A 14,975-nucleotide genomic window follows, 5' to 3' on the forward strand; every position below is an offset into this window, starting at 1 on the left:
ACCGAATGCCGCCACTACCGAGTGTTGCTTGCCAAATCAGCTTTAATGTTGATGGCCTTCCACTGTTCAAATGCAGTGGAAAGGAGTTTTGGTGCATTCTAGTGGAGTGGCATTATCCGCTACAGCGCAGGGATGACAGCGTTTGGTTGGGGCATTTTGTGGCATCAGTAAGCCTCTGCTGAATGAATTTGTCCAGCCATTCGTGGAGGAACTGTCCGAGGTCCTCAGCACAGGAATATGGCACAGCAGCATGCACTATAATGTCTCGCTGAGAGCATTTATATGCGATGCCCCTGCCAGAGTATTTCTGAAGGCAACTAAAGCTCACAATGCTAGGTCAGGGTGTGAGAAGTGCACGTCGGAGGGTGTTTTTCGTGGGCGCATGACGTTTCCAAACACTAGGGCACCTCGTCGTACTTGCTCTGCCTTTGCACAGCAGGAAGACGAAGACCACCACAAAGGCCACTCTCCTTTTGTGGCACTTGAAGTGGGAATGGTAACAGCTGTTCCGCTTGATGATATGCATGTTGTATAGGTGTCACAAGAAGACTGATGCTAATTTGGCTGAAAGGAGCCCTATCTGTGCGATTGAATTCAGATCGCGTGGGTAGGTTATCTGCTCACCTTCATGCACTGAGGTGTGAAATTCCAAAAGACTTCCCCAGAAAATGTCGAGGTGTAGATGAAGTTATCCGGTGGAAAGCTACAGAATTTCGTTTTTTTTTGTTCTCTATGCTGGCCCACTTGTGCTGAAAGACATTCTGCCTGCAGAGCTGTATGAGCACTTTTTGACCGTTCATGTAGCGGTGGCTCTCCTCGTGTGTCCCTCTCTACGGTGTCGTATTCAGTATGCAGAACAGTTAATGCACTATTTTGTGGAATGTGGATTCTCACTGTATGGCAATGAGTTTCCTGTGTACAGTATTCACAACCTGGTCCATTTGCCTAGCGATAGCCTGCATTTTGGTCCACTGGACACATTTAGTGCCTTCCCTTTTGAAAATTACCTGGAAAAGGTAAAGCGACTTGTGCGGACAGGCAGAAAGCCTCTTGAACAGCTTGTCAAATGGGTTGAGGAAATTCACAGTCTCTCCCCTACAAAGTTGCCAGCAGCCATCACAACCAAAACCTGTCGAATAGTTCTGTCATCTTGTCATTCTGATGGCCCGACTTGTGGAATTCAGTGTCAAGCACAGTTCCGAAAGGCAAGCTTTGCTAATTCAGATTTAACGACTGCAGGGCCTGACAGATTAGCACTCTTGAAAGATGGTCGTACCATAGGCATCTGTAACTTTTTGCAGTGTGAATTTGAGGTTATTGTTATAGGTAAAGAGCTTGAGCATGTTGAAAGCCTGTACAACCATCCATGCAATTCTTCCACCGTTTCTTGTTATGCTGGTCGTGGGCTTTGTCAGCAGCTCTTGCCTTATGCGTCTTCTGACATAGCCTGCAAGGGTATGGTCCTCACATTTGGAAAGAGGCTAGCTTTCTTTCCACTTTTTCATATGTTTTGAGCCAGCTTGTGCCATATTTTCTACAGCTAAAGGAGGACCCTAGTCTTTGCAAAAAAAATTTTTATTAATGAACTCAAAATTATGAAATTTTCAAGGGACATGTATTTTTGTGTGCTGATTCTAAATATGTAATTTAGTTTCATGAGAAAGAACTCCTTCTGTGCTTGTGCAATATGTTATGCAAGTCATTTGGAGAGACCATTAAAAAAATTTCCCTGCAAGGAACTTGCTGAAATGCATGACATTGGTTTGTCTTGACATTAAGGAGTGCAGTAAGGGCAAAATTAGCATCCTGTCTGTTATAGAAGTTGAGTTATGGAGATTTGAAGTGGCCGCTTCAGGAATGGCAAGGAAAGTTGGTATACTGGTTTCTGGAGTGGCAACTTAGAAACCTTAACTCAAGTTCTATGATAGACAGCAGGATAATTTTACCCTTATTTCATTCCTTGATGTCAAGGCAAACCAATGGCGCACATTTAGCAAGCTCCCTACAGCAAACTTTTTTGAAAGCCCCAAAAATTAACTTAACATATTGCATAAGTGCACAAGGGCTTGTTTTACATACTTTACATATTTCGAATCAGCGTGGCAAAATACATGTTCCGTGAAGATTGCATACCTGACTTCATTAATCAATTTTTTTTTTAAAGACCAGGGTCTCCCTTTAAACGTCTGTTGTCAATGTAATCACGAATTGTCTCCATGTTTCAGACTTCCGAGTAACGGGGGTTTACTGTGAACATTTGCCGAGCCATTTCATCTAATCTTTTTGTTCTCGTTTCTCTTCTGCACAGTCCTTCCAAGATTTCACATGAAAACTGGATGTAACGAAAACTTGCATGCAAAGAAAAATTGCAGCTTTTCTCAGTTTTGTTATATCTAATATTAATTCTGTTTCCCCCAGGTATCATTTGGTTGAGTTTTTATGTGACAAGAGCACATATGTTGTTCCATCGTCATGGCTTTTGAATGATGCAACATCAGCATTTGCTTATTGGCCTCCGGCTAAACAAAATTGGATGCCATCAAGGCAATGACCTCAAGGAAGCTGATTGATGAAAAATGGAGCCTGCATGAAGTTAGAGTCGTCGCCACGAAAGGTAATGTTTATTCTTGGCGAAATAATATTAACTGCTGACTGAGGTTTGCACGCCCATTTAGATACCCTCAAGGAGGCACTGGACAGACTGACTGATGCCGAAAACACATCAAACCTCGACTCTGACACTGATCATGAGAGGCAATCTCGCAATGTTCGGAAGCGGCGCTTGCTGTCAAGCTCAGATGAAGAGGGCCTGGTGATGGAGCCGCCACACCAGCTAAAAGGTACCCAACCCCTAGTAGTGTCTTCATTCTAAATGGTATATTCAAGAGCTGACTTGAACTGTTCACTACTTTTTGCCCATGTTATTCTTGCAGTTTTCCTGCATGCATGTTTGCAGCGTTTATTGTTTAATTTTCAGAAATTCTCAGTATTTCACTCCCCTAGGCCTTCTTATATATGAAAAACAGTTCGCAGGCTGCCACCGCCGCCAACACCGCCACCTTCTGCGAGACCACATGTGTGGCAGCCGTTGAGCCCAATGCCAACCCAGTCGCAGGCTCACTGTCGTGAACTGACAGGTAGGGAGGGCTACTAGAAATTGGCAACCAGATTTAAAATGCACCGTGAATATAACAAGTAAAAACTGTGCATTCAGTGGGTGAATCATACTTTAATTTAAACTGTAAGAATAGTTTTATGCCAAAGTTTACCTGTTGTTTCTGTACCGACTTTTAAAAGACATACATAGGTGCTAATAGGGGAACCATGAGAAGTCCATTCACTGCTTCCTTGACTGTGATCTATAGTACTTGAATATCAACACTTTAAATTCGTATGGAGCTGACAGGATTATTACGAGCAGCTCTCATGGAAAGCATTGCATGTAGTTGTTGTATTTTGTAACAGCCTGCAGGGAACCAGAGCTCCTCCCGGTTCCAGTGTCCAGGACGGAGACCAGCGAGGCTGCAATACTTCGGCTGTCAGCAACCCCAGGTCAGCAGCTGGCTGCGGTCTCTCCACCACCAGCAGCAGAAACAGCAGCACCACAGCAAAGTATGTTAGGCTACTGTTATTTTAAAGAATGACAAATTGCTTAATCTATAAAAAAATTATGTTCACTGTTATTAACCTGTTTGTCTTGGCACTCTAAACCCATACCTCAGTATTCATGAAATCTCTATATAGCAATCTCTATTCCAGTGAGTAACCAAGCAGACTTTGAGAAGCGTAACCTCAGTTGTACATAGAGAGGGCTGCTAGCAGACAAGGGTACTGGAGTGTTTGAAACCAGCTGACAGTGTTTGAAACCGAGAGAAGCATAGGGGGCCAATTTTATGATGGTTTCAATTGGTGAGAAATTATTAGCATAACCATTTCAAAGATGGGAGATATATGGAGCAAAGAGCAGAAGAAAACCACATAATGCTGGTGAGATCTGAACCCATGACCTCAGCATATCTCGTACGGTGCTCTGCCTGTCGCTGGAGTAGTTGTCCAGATATGCATAAAAGTAGAAGGCTGGAGAAGTGATTGCCTTCTTCTCTGTTTTGTTGAAATCTTTTCTATGTAAAGGAAAATTGCACAACTAGTTGTAGACTGATGAACACAACATTGGAAAGACAAAACTTCCCGTATGCTTTACTTTGTTTCAATGACCATTGGCTTCTTTCATGGGCTGACAATGTGCGTATTCAATGGCAGGGCCGAGAAGTTTGGCAAATTTTGATGGGAGTGCATTCCTTGGGTGTTGCCTCGCAACAACCATAGCATGACAAGATTTCGATGAGAAAGTGATCAAAGGGCCCTTTCATTATGTGAGAATTTTGTGGGTCGAGAATAATGCTTACACTAGGATACTGTTTTATTTGCAGTGGAAGCAAGCCAACCCGCGACATTGCAGGCAATTTTTGACGCAGTTCAAAAGCTTCACCGACGTCAGATCTGTAAGAACAGCAAGCATATATTTCAATTTACAGTTAGATCATAATATAAATGCATCTGTGTCGTGGTTTAATGGTTTCGATTTGTTTTGTGTTCCTGATAAAGATGTCGGATCTCGAGTTCGTTTTCCAAAGTTACAGGAAATGTTTCCAGAAAAAAAAACTTCATGAACACCCTTTTTTAAGTGGAATAAATCATGTCGCAATGCTGTCAAAGATATATTGGCTGTACATGCAAAATGCGGTGATGACTGCTCTGAGTAGCTTGCATGGCTCATTGAGAGGGTAGTAGTATGGCACAGCGTCTTTAGAAGTTCACAACTACACTGAGTGAAATTCAGTGGTAGCAATGCGAATCGCAGCAATGAAGATGCTCGAGATGTGAAGTGTCGACAGATTAGTTTTCTTTACTTACGTTGCTCAGAGATGATCTTAAAAAGAGAAGTGCTTAAACATGTCTCTCGTTTACACTTTCTATGCTTTGAAAAAGAAGTTATGAAAAAACTTGCAGACGTCCTCGTGACGGTAAATGACCTGCGTAAAGAGCAACGCAGCAGATCAGTTCAAGCTGCTCTGAGGCTGCCAGCAGACTGCCCTGGTTTGCCGGTAGTGTCGCTGGAGGCACTAATTTCTTTTGACGCTTATCTGCAAGATGAGCAGCACATGCAGTCTTTGGTATGTAGTTAGTCCTTTAGAGCATTTTACTTGAGAGATCTAGCGTATATATATTCATGTAGGAACCCAACTCCGCAAAGAGCTTTTATGTCGGAGGCAATGTGAGCACTAATTAAATTTCAGGGGAAAAAATCGAAGCTAAGGAAAGCTTGTTCGTGGCTGTAGACACTTTATTATACAAACCTCAGCTATTTGTTTCAAGTATTGTTAAAAGACTATAGCCACCTCATTTTAGTTGCGTTTTCTTCTTTCAAATGATGCGTTAGACGTTAAAATACATGAATGGTATATTTTGGTTTCTCATGCGCTCATGCTATTTTGGTTTCATCAACTGAACGATGGCTGTGATGTGTGGTGGACTTTTAGGTTGCTCGAGGCATGAAGAAGAAACCTGCAATATTAACGCTGATACATAGTTTTAATCGACTACAACACCTAAACCAGTCTGCTTCGAGAGCTGGGACGACAACAAATGGCATATCAGCAGTTATAGTGCCACTTTTTTCACACCTCATGTGACCTGACGGCGAAATACATTTCACAGCCATCATTTGGTTGTGAAACCAAAACATAATCGAGAAGAAATGCAATTACAATTTATATAATGGTCGTATATGTGAATACACGTGCTGATCCATGTATATTAAGGTCTAAGGTATCAGCTGAAAGAAAACACTCAAGCAAAAATTTGGTGTCTATAGTCCTTTAATTGGTATACCATAGCTGTACCTGAAGATTGACTAAACACGCATGCATTTCAACAGTGTGAACTTAGAAAAATCTATGCACATAACCCTTTCTGCGGTTGAGGCACTTGTCAGGGCCAGCACGTGTACATGAGTGTAATGTGCTTGAATTTCAGTGCAGCCTTTTTCTTTTTCCAGGTCTCATATTTTGCATTAAAAGGGGGCACAGATGCAAAGGGCATCTGTGCAGCGAATTTTGAAGGCAACAGTAAGCAAGCCTGTTGCCCTGCAGTGCAGCTGGGCAGGCTCGAGGGGCCTAAAGCATAGCTTTAAGAGCCTCAGAAACATTCTGAGCCTGCTTCTTGGTAAGCAATGCCGTCCATAAACTGGAATAGTGTGCAGTGGTGGGAGTGAACAGCCCAACTACTACTAGGTACTACTACCTTAAGAGCTATGTGCAGCATTCCTCAGTTAGGCTGCTCGGCTGCTGACCCGAAAGAAGTGGGTTTGGTCCCGGCCGCAGCGGTTGAATTTCTTTGGAGGAGAAATTCTAGAGGCCCGTGTACTGTGCGATGTCAGTGCACGTTAAAGAACTCCAGGTGGTCGAAATTTCCGGAGCCCTCCACTACGGCGTCTCTCATAACCTTAGTCGCTTTGGGACGTTAAACCCCATAAACCAAACCTCAGTTAGGCTTAGCCAGTCATCAACATTGAGTGTAGGTAAGGGATAGGCACAAAGGAAGGCGTGGAGAGAAGGTCAGGCATGTGCAAGTGTGAGCCTTTCCGTCTCTACCACTGGGAAAACCCTGCAGTGACTACTTAAGGCTCCATGCAGGTACAGGGCTCTCTAGACTATATGAGCGTTTCGGTGAGCATAAGGTCACAAATGAAAGTGCTTAGTTCGTGAAGACTTAGCTCGTCACGTAGCCAAAACTGGAATCGAGCAGAAATATCACTCCCAGGCAGCAATGCATGCAGCAGAGAGGATGTGTAGTGCTTGGGACGCTGCACGTCAATGTGAGGCCAGAGCCAGCTCCCTAGTAGCACAGTATGTTACTGCAACGTTGCAACAACATTGCCAATGTTGTACTATGTTGCGCTAACATTTTTCAACATTAGATAATGTTGCTGCAATGTTACCAAGCAACATGCTGATAACGTTGCCCTAAAGTGGTCTTTTTACATTGCAGCAATATTGTCAAATGATGAATAAATGTTGAATCACATACGATGACATTGATATAACATTCATGCTATAGGTTAATTGTCTGCCCTCTCGGGCTATTTCTGAAGCCCAAATAGAAAAGCCGGTACCAGATCACTTCTGCTCACCATGACAGTATTTATTTATTTATTTATTAATTTTTACTTCGAGGGCAAGTTTGCAAGTTTGCATATGCAAATGGTGAGCAGTCCAAGTGTACTTGCACTCTGTGACACTAATGTAGAAAGATATATTTCTATCTAAAATATTTTTAATGAGCTGGAAGTACTTTGTTTTTCAATTAAACATGCAGACAAAATTAAAACTGCCGAAGAAATTTAGTTCTGGTTTCACTGACGCCCCGCAGTCTAATGGCCATGGAGATCACTATCACAAATCCAAATCCAAACCGCGGCCGCGCCGAGAGCCAATCCTGCGATGCGCGCTCATCGGAGAACCTGCGTTGCGTGTCAGCGGCAGTCGTGGCAAGATATTCACGTTTTTTGTTCTTCACTACAGTTTTTCTTGCGGTCGCCGTGCCCGCGCTGCTGTTTTTCGTTGTGGTTTCACTGGAATTCAGCTGAAACAACGAAGGCTTGCCCAGAGGATGACCTCAATGGTGAGTGATTTCTAGACTTCCATTGTTGTGCTGTGAGTTGTGTTGGTTCTTCGTGATAGTTTGATAAAGTGTTACATTCGTGGTATCATGAAGAGAATGAAGTGTTCGCTAAGCGAAGTGTCCATTCAGCAACGACGCCGAAGAACAGCAGAGGTTGTTCACGACGAACTAGAAAACTGTTTTTCTGTTGTTAGGCTTGATAATGGTCATGGCAGCAGATTGTACGCAACATTAGCAGAACAGTATCAAGATGCCTTTTGATCGCATAATATTATTTTATCCTCTTTATCAGCGCCAGGCGAGGACGCAGTTGAAAGCCGCAGTTCTCACTTGTCGGATTTTAGCACCGCTAGCAGCATCTCTGACATAGAAAGGGCAACATAGGAGTTGTCGCGGATTTCTGACAATAAGGAGTTGGTGGTTTATGAAGATAGGATGACACTTGAGTCTGGTGCCGCTACTCAATGTCTAGAGCACGACTTGCGCGTGTGGGCAATTAATAGCCTGCTTCTCACCTGCATTCCCTGCTTAAAGTGCTGAAGCCATACCATCCGGAGTTACCCACGGATGCGAGAAAATTACTAAAGACGCAGAGGCATACTGATCCAGCAGTGATGATCGATGGTCATTACCACTACTTTGGAATGTTTCGTTCTCTGGAAGAACATGTGCATGTTCCTTAACGTCTGCACTTTGTGCGAGGGCATTACACCAGTTCTCATGCATTCTACTGGAAGATAGCATGAATCCAGCGGCATTTTAACCCCTTCAGCGTTTTTTTATATCAACGAATTTCATAACAAAACTGCTGATTTATTTTATTCCTGATTTCGATTATTATTGCAATAAAAAGCATGCATTCGATCTTTGAAAAATATTTGGAGCAAACACAAAGTCAAATTGGCATATTGAAGTTTATTATTCCTCACAATACAGAAAACCAACTTGTGGTTGGTAATGACCGATAAAAATTAAAGAATGACCATCATCAGGCTAGCTTACAGTGAACGTCTTACGAGGAACTGCCAGAAAAGGAAACTGAGGGGGTTGCGTTGGAATGCTACTGGCGTTGATCTTCATCTACTGACGCGCGCCCTCAAAGTTCGCTTCTGAGCTCTCCACTTCTTCATCGGAAAAACTGCTCAGCATAACGTCATCACTGTCGTCCTCGCTCCCTGAAACAATGTACACTTCGGTGTCTAAGTCACCATCGTCTGAAGAAGATGACGACGAAGAAAAGCGTCTTTTCCGCGAAGACGGGCCAGGAACACACGCGTCGCCTCCGCCGGGTGCCATTTTTAAAACCTAGGTTGCCATACGAAAAAAACGTTTATGCGGTAGAAGAAAACGAAATAAACAGGTCAGTGCTGCCATCTGTCGACCAAAATGGCATCTAAGCCACGCACGAGCGCTGATCGTCCGAAGCGCTGAAGGGAAGAACCTATTCAGCGAGGACGAGCTACAGTCGTCCAAAACAGTTTGGGGACATCTTGGCAGGGACGAGCCCAGCTCATCCAAAACGGTTAAGGGGTTAAGCAAGGAACCAGAATTTATTCTTTCACTCGAAACTGACGCTGCTGCATTATACTAGTCTTTGCCCTCTCATTCCCAATCAGATGTATACCCTTATAACCAACATTTATGGGACTGTGCAGCGATTTGCGCCAAGGGTAAGAAAAGTGAAATATTCATTGGTGTTCAATCATCCTTCATCATCGTCAGTGGGTGCAGGGCTGTCGCCCTGCACCCACTGCAGGGCGACAGTCTCTCCCATATTCCCCAAATTAGTTCTTTCCTGTGCTAGCTGCATCCACTTGACCCCTGCACCCATCATCAGTTTGTGATCTAGCTTATGTAGCCCAGGAAGAATCGGCCGTTAGCAACTTTGCCTTTCAAATTGTGCACAGCAGTGAGACTGAAAAAGACTATAGGCTGGGCCTGCCCTCTTCGCTCGGTTTACTTTGTCGGCCACCTGCCATGGCACAATTGAGGGAAGACAAAGGGAGTGATGTGCAACCACGTCCAGCCGGCTACGCCTTCATCTACAAACGCCCTTGTGGTTTTAAGCAATTGAATGGTCGTCCCCATGGATGACATCAGTATGTCCGCTTGTAAGGCAAGATTCAAGCGAGACAGCAGCACTGGCCATTGCTGTGAGGTGCGGGAATGGGAATTTTTGTTTGTAAATTATTTGCTTGCTTTGGAGGAATTTTAGGTGGCATGAATAGTCGATGTCTTTTATGTAATGAATGAATTTTTTAGCCACTTTCAGAACAATTTGTTGCTCAGGCTGTTAAAATATGCTCGCGGTGCCAGGGAAGGGCATTTTTTTTCGCTATTTTGGTTTGAGCCAAGTGACTGGACATAAGTTCTTTGTACAGAGCTGTCCAGTGTCTGTGTTCTTTGAGGAGTGTAAAAGATTTGTTATTAGACGTGTATGCTTATATTAGGAAATTTTTTGTTCTTTTTTTTTTGCAGGGATGCAGCTTCGCTTGTGACATCATGAATTAGAAGAGACCATCATCGTGAGCAGCTGGAGGCTACCAGAAGACAAGCATATTTTGGACGTGCTAAATTGTTCAGGCAAATGTTGACAGTACTTTAAATTTGTAGTTTCCCAGTGCAACGGTGCATGACCAAAGAAGGGAAGAAGGATACTTGAAGAAAACAGCGCAGCAACAGGGACAAGAGAGAAGATGAGACAGGTGCTGACTAGCAACTGAAGGTTTATTGAAAAAGAACACATAAAACATACTCTCTTCACAACCAAGAGTGCGCATAAACTGCGCGAATAACACTGATAACCTGTCAACTTCAGTCATGGTGGTCAGGATACAATAGTTCACAATCATGAACAAGGACGGACAGTCGCTCATGACTGTGAACTGTTGAATCTTGACCACCATGACTGAAGTTGATAGCTTAACGGTGTTGTTTGCGCAGCTCATGTGCGCTCTTGGTTGTAAAGTGAGTATATTTTAAGTGTTCCTTTTCAATAAACCTTCAGTTGCTGGTCAGCACCTGTCCCATCTTCTCTCTTGTGCTTGTTGCTGCGCTGTTTTCTTCAAGTATGTACCAACTTGCCGTTTTACTGAAGTTGGGAAGAAGGATAAAACACTCACTGACAACTGGTTATTTAACGGCACAGACACTGCTTAAATGCCCTCAAACCAGCCTTTATCATAAAAACTATGAAAGAAACATCATATCTGCATTATATGATACAATTGAAGTATTGCTCGCACATTGTGAACCAGCTTTTTTAATATGATGCGTCTCTGTCGCTTCACATGTGGTTTGTGGTCTGCTTCTGCTAAGGATCTTCGCACTTGAAAATCTCTGTACAATCATTGCAGTGCTTGACAAGTTTGGAACCTGTCTTCATTCTTTAGATCTCTTGCATGCAGATTGCATTTACGGGCCTCTAGCATTTTGCCTCCATCGAAATGCAACCACCGCGGCCAGGATAGAACCCGTGTCTTAACAGGCCAGCAGCCGAGCACCATAACCACTGAACCACCGCAGCGGCTCATGTATCTGTGTGTGTGTGTTCCGTAGGGCTGGAAAACTATGCACTTAAATCAGTGATGTTAAACAGCCCAACAACTAACTCTGCTGTTCATAATACCTCTGCTCCTTGTTTCTGAATGGCCAACTAGGTTGAACTGCTACTTTGTTTATTTGTTGCAATTTTGTGCACAAAATGAATGTGTTATATTTGGGAAATACAAAGTCCAGGTGGTGCATGTTTTCAAGGTGTGCTATTGTTGTGTAAATAGTTTACTCAAGTGTTTTGTATTTATAACATGCCAGTTGAGAGGTGTGTGCACGTTTTCATGCTATGGTAATGTGCCTAGTAACTGTTTAAAACATTAGCTCTGGTTCTTGTTCCCGAGTAGCTCACATGTGTACTGTTTTTTTAGATTTGTTGCAAGTTTCTTTATGAAGTAAGTAAATAAATCATATCCGTGAAAATGTAAGCCCTCGTGTTGCATTTTTCAAGCTGTATTGTTGAGTGTATTATAAGTCTGCTTCCTTTTTCGAAATTATATTTCCATTTAAATAAATCAGTCTAATTGTCAGAATAACCATGTCATGGAATCTTGTTGCATCTAAACGATAGGAGCACTGGTAGAGAGCTAATGAATGTAACATTTAAGGATTTATTTAGAGTAAGCGGTCTGGAAAGTATGGAAATACAATGTGTTGTGCAGTGCAGTTTTGTATTTGTATTCTATAGCAAACACCGCATTACTGTGTAGCAAGGACTAATGCTCAATTGCTTATTCTTGTGACCTTAAGCTGCTGTAACCATTCTGGTATGATGATGCCATTGTACACAGTTTAGTCTTTCAAGAGGTCACTTTATTGAGCAGCAGCCATTATTGGTCGCTGAAATATTTCAGTAATTTAGAATGCTGTCTGAATGTTTCTGAAACATTATGACAGCATTGCAGCAATATTGTAGTAACATTGTCGTGGGAATTTTGCATGTGTGCGAATAAAAAGTTGTATCAACATTAAGAAAATGTTGTAGCAATGTTGCATTAATAATGTCTCCAGAAGTTGCTTTAACATTGACTGAAAGTTGATGTAACATTGGAGCAATATTGTCTCAACGTTGTCTTATGTATGTTGCGTTAACTTGGCAAAAAGAGGACGCTAGCCACGTTAAGGCAATGTTAGAAGGTAACGTTGTGGCCACACTGAGGCAACAAAGCGTGCTACTAGGGCTACTGTGTGGCGGGGGTGTAGAGGATGAATGCGCTTGAAACAAGATTATATACCTTGATCAAACGGTAGATGCTGCCAGTGTAGAGACAAAACGACAAGTCTCAAACATCCAGCACTGCATGATGCCAAAGGTATTGCTGAATTTTGCATTGAAAGTGAGCCTTAGAACTTTCGTCCAACAGCTGAGTCTGGAAATAATGTAAATTTTATGCATACTCTGATAAAATTTCTCAAAAAAATTTGGAAATGGGTTGCAATCAATATTATTTTTATTTCTAATTTTCATGGCAGGTGCATAAATGTGTTGTACTTCGACATAATGTTGACAGAAGAATGAAGTGTAAAAAGGCTCTGAAGATGTAGCAGTTGTGTGTTCAGGCTTTTCGAAATCTTCTTTCATTTCCATTTCTGCAACATGCTGGCTAACCTACTTCAGATATCAGTTTCAGTGTTGTGACAGCAAATGCATCTCCATGTTGAAATACCTGCTTATTGGTTTAGTGGCATTAATTAGTAAAAGACAAATTATTGTGTATGCAGAGCCTCCTAGCTTTACCAGAAATGTCGAAGTACATGGTGGTGCAGACATTTAGAGCATGCATTGACAGCAAATTTTTCAGAATGTACAGCACATGCACTCATCCCTTGCGATAATGGCTGCAATGCTTAACGCGGTGGTAAAGGCACGGTGTGTATATATAGCACCAGCAAATCCAACCCCATGGAATTCTAATTACCATTTAATCTCGTATAAGGGCTGCAGCCATAAATGGGGTGCCCCTCGTTTTGAACTATATAGATAAAAACATGGTTATACGTCATTTTTTTAATTCATGTATGGACCACACCTTCCAAATTCACAGCCAAAATTAAAAAAAAGTGCACCCCTTTCATGAGTTTATACAGTATCACAACTAAATTTTATTCAGAGGCCTGTACTGACACACTGATTTTTCTTTCAGTGCTTGACATGAACAATAACAGTTCAGCTTGTCCTGCAGCCACAGTTTGTGTTCTTAGCTTTTTCTTTAGTGAAGCATTTCATACAATTTGCAGTGTGTCTGTTTCTTCTGAAAGTTCATTTATTGCTGACTTGTTTTGGTGTGCGTATTTGTTAATTTCATGGCATTGGTGTGCATGTACTCTGTTTTGGCAGGTGCAACACGCAGATTGTTTGACACCACAGAAGCATGTGTCGCAGATGCCACAAAGAGGTGGCTGATGTTCGCGGGGGACCAGGAAGGGGGCCGGACTGCAAGGCGTCATGCAGCCTTAATGGCTGCATCCAGCACTTAAATATTCTGTGTATACAAATAAATGCATGAAGTAAACGTACTACCTGATTTTGGCTGTGTATTTAGTAGTGCTCATCTGTTGTCTGTAGAGTACAAAACAATATTCCGGATAGATGTGCAGAACGTAAATCATGGGAACATTATTGCAGCTATACAAGCTAATCAATTGCAAATCTAGGACTAGGTGGTTATGCCTCACTCGTTCATGGAGCATTGCAGCAAGTCTGCTTGCTTCTGGAACGTCGATATCTACTGCCTGAGTACAGGGCTGTTCAATGAACAATGGTTTTTTTCTGCCTTTTGATGTTGTTAGTCCCTTTTGAACCCAAGGTTTGTTAATTTTATATGGCAGAAATTTTTACTACAGCATTTTCAGGGCTCTTTTTTTCCAGTTTATCTGAAAAACATCCTTCATCGAGATGACCTCGTGATTTATCTGTTGCTGTTTGCCCAAGTCGCTGCAGATTTCTCTCATTCAGTGCAGCAGTGAGAATAAAATATGCAACTGTAGATAAGATTAACAGTATAAAAAATGCATTTGCAAAGTGTTCCAACAGTTATTGAATTCACGGTGCCTCACCACATTTGAATATTGCTGTAAATGGGGAGCAAAAAAGATGCGTACAGACTTTGGCAGATTTACAAAAATGTGCAATTTTTAGATGCCTGGTCCAATATAGTACTTTGCACCTTTCTTTGCAGAAGTATTTTACAGCAATGCAATCAGCTGCTGTACTGTTGCATTTTACACCATGCTGCCAAGTGGCGATAATGGTGTTTTTTGAGACCATCATCTCCTAGAAGGGATTGTATATGTTTGAGATGTTTGTCAAGTGGTGGCCCCAAACTGCTTGCAGAATACCTCACAGAATGGACCAGGGAGGGCTAGAAGCAGCTGCAGGTACTGAAAAAACAAGGTGCTAGGAAAAAGCTAGAATATTAATTGGCCAACATGATTGGCCTACAAGCAAAAAAACTGCTTGGATTCATCATGGTGTTAGAGTACAGGCCCTATGATGGCCCAGGGCATTTCCAATGATTGTCCATGCTTGGCCTTCCTTACATTGGCCAATGGTTGGCTTGTCACCACATCCAAGCACAAATTTCGATTGGTGTCCAGCATTTTGCCAATCATGGAAGCATTGGCCATTGATGATTTGCCTTGCTTGGGTCAATAAAATTCTGCTGCTTGGAAACTGCTGTTGTATCAAAGAAATAAGAAATATGAACGCATGAAATGCAAGATATCCTTGGTGAACCCTG

General features: G+C 42.4%; 1 long non-coding RNA gene across 1 annotated transcript; it reads left to right on the forward strand.

Moving 5' to 3' along the window:
- The first annotated feature begins 6,102 nt into the window (after positions 1-6,102).
- On the forward strand, positions 6,103-13,752 carry LOC149353898 (uncharacterized). Its single transcript, XR_016291129.1, has 2 exons — positions 6,103-6,225; positions 13,574-13,752. It is a non-coding gene; the product is annotated as an uncharacterized LOC149353898 (long non-coding RNA).
- Positions 13,753-14,975: the final 1,223 nt, after the last annotated feature.

This window comes from Amblyomma mixtum, chromosome 3, assembly GCF_055824585.1.
Source record: "Amblyomma mixtum isolate Tamu chromosome 3, ASM5582458v1, whole genome shotgun sequence".
In the NCBI taxonomy this organism is placed as follows: domain Eukaryota; kingdom Metazoa; phylum Arthropoda; class Arachnida; order Ixodida; family Ixodidae; genus Amblyomma; species Amblyomma mixtum.